Source organism: Penaeus monodon, chromosome 31 (assembly GCF_015228065.2).
Source record: "Penaeus monodon isolate SGIC_2016 chromosome 31, NSTDA_Pmon_1, whole genome shotgun sequence".
In the NCBI taxonomy this organism is placed as follows: domain Eukaryota; kingdom Metazoa; phylum Arthropoda; class Malacostraca; order Decapoda; family Penaeidae; genus Penaeus; species Penaeus monodon.
In genome coordinates this window covers 36,802,663-36,802,913 of record NC_051416.1, presented here as the reverse complement: position 1 = coordinate 36,802,913, position 251 = coordinate 36,802,663, and positions in this window count along the sequence as shown.

Genomic DNA, 251 nt, shown 5'->3' with positions numbered 1-251 from the left:
GCGCGTGAAAAATGACCAGCACACACCCCGCCCATAAAGGGTAAATTTCATAATTACAACACCTAAGCAAGTGCACAGAGAGAGACCCGATCTAATTCTGCTGACGAAACTATACGTTTACTTGCGGGAAATGTTACTCGAAGTTCTTAGGTAGAATTCATGTGATTATATTATATTAGATTGGACATTAGTAGGGCCGACCTCTCCACTAGATCCTGAATGATTAATTACTGGTAGGTTAATATATACAT